This window comes from Sinocyclocheilus grahami, unplaced genomic scaffold, assembly GCF_001515645.1.
Source record: "Sinocyclocheilus grahami isolate Dianchi unplaced genomic scaffold, SAMN03320097.WGS_v1.1 scaffold1604.1, whole genome shotgun sequence".
NCBI lineage: Eukaryota > Metazoa > Chordata > Actinopteri > Cypriniformes > Cyprinidae > Sinocyclocheilus > Sinocyclocheilus grahami.
This window is the reverse complement of record NW_015506783.1, coordinates 174,312-176,424: the sequence shown is the minus strand read 5'-3', so window position 1 is coordinate 176,424 and position 2,113 is coordinate 174,312.

The following is a 2,113-nucleotide window of genomic DNA, read 5'->3' as shown; positions in this document are numbered from 1 at the left end:
CATCTGCAGGAACATACACTTGTAAAAGTGAGTGTAGATCCGGCTGCTGTTCTGCTTGCAAGCACAAGTGAGTGAGTGTGAGTTGTGAATGCACACAGAGGAAGGATCACAAGCAGAGCATTGCTATAGTCCAGCTGAGATTCATGTAGGGATCATGACAGGTAGAGCTGCACGTCATTGATGTAGCAGTGGTGGGAAACATGCAGGAATGGTCTTAGTAATGTTAGAAGAGGAAGGGACCCAAGACTGAACCCCGAGGTACACCAGTGGTTAGTTGATGTGGCATAGACACTGCTCACCTCCAACACACTACCCTGAAAGACCTGCCGGCGGGGTGGCAGAGTCCAGCCGCCATAATGCCCAGTGTCATGTTCAGTAGAAAAGAAGATCTGGTGGTTTACTGTGTCAAAGACAGTGCAAGTGGATCCCCTATTCAGCTGTACTCTAATATTTACACCAGTTTTAACATTTCAATGAGGGTGGAAGATTGTGGGTGGTCTGTAAGATATTATCTGCCATAAAGATGACAAAAATATCCCCAGGATTCACTTTGGCATGATTCTTCTGCTCTCCAGGTTTGGTCGGGGGACTCGGAGTGGCTTGTCCACAGAGGAAAGGATACAGTCTCGGGACTGGGAGACGGTTCCCGGACAGATCTGGAGCATGGCTGTGCCACAAAGATTTGGCAAAAAATAACACTACCACCATCATAAAAACTGAGTGAGGTCTTTAGAGTCTTGTCATTATTAGATCTGAATCATCTATAAGCATCTCGTTCTCCCATTCTTGTCTCACCTACAAAACCAATCCAAGACAATCGGTCGCTCTTCTGTGCATTTCAACAAACCCTGTAATAGTAATTATAACACACCAAAACAATAATATTTAAATGTAGTAATTATTTCATAAGTTTTGAATGAGTGGGAGGAAATAGTCATGTGAGGGCATGTTGTGATTATTCATCCACTGTAAATCATATGTGTTGTATATTGTATTTTCTGTGTATAAATAAATAATCAGCTGCTTGTTCAGAGACATTTCTGGCTGTTCTTGTTCTTGACATTTTGCCAACAGTATTGGCTAAGCCTTTTTTCTTTCTTTCTTTCTTTCTTTCTTTCTTTCTTTCTTTCTTTCTTTCTTTCTTTCTTTCTTTCTTTCTTTCTACCAAACTAACCAATGTTTGCTAGATAAATGTCATGGGTCAAGTTTTTTTTTTTCATTTCTAGGATATTTATATGGAGCATTTATAAGTTATGGTTAGTAATGATAACTACTTTGCCAAACTAAGCAAACACATATTTACTCACAATGTTTATGGCGGTTACAGTCCTGCTTCATCTGTCACACTGAATTCATTTGTTCTTTGAGTCAAAGAAAATTATTTTTATTAACCCTCTACTGCATACATTTTGATGGTACATGATAAAAAATTATTCCACATCATTTTTTGGTTCATTTGGGAACATTTTATTGATAAAACAATTTTTTGACCACCAAAAAAATCATAAAACCTGACAAAAGTCTTCCCCACACATTCATACACACACACACACATATTTTTATGTACAGTTAATGTCATTTTAAATAAGATTACTAAAGCATATAAACTTGCTTTCTTCTCACACCGTGTGCTCCTGTGACCATGTGTCAGAAAAGGAAGTCCTGTCTTCAAATGGTGCTTAATAGTGACTCCCACACCTTACTACACCTTACCTGGACTGTCCTTTGATACTTTTCAAACATTTTAATTGGTTGCAATCATTTTAAAAAACATGTACTGAACATGGGGCATGAGAAAATCGTTCCGTTGCCTGAGGGCAACACTATGCTGTAGAGGGTTAATATTCCAAAGCAGTGATACATGAGAGTGATACATGACATTTTCATTTCCAGTTACTGAACACCAGTGAAACACGTTGATTGGTTTTACATTTTTGAGTGAACACTAAAATGTCCAAATCAAAAATCTGATTATTTAGTCTTTCAAGAACTGTACATGTGAATGAGTGAATGATTCGTAAAATGACTTATGATAGACAAGAAATTAGTGTAAATATTAAATACATTAAACCAGAAAAAAAATTGAATTTATACATCCACCACAGAAACAGAG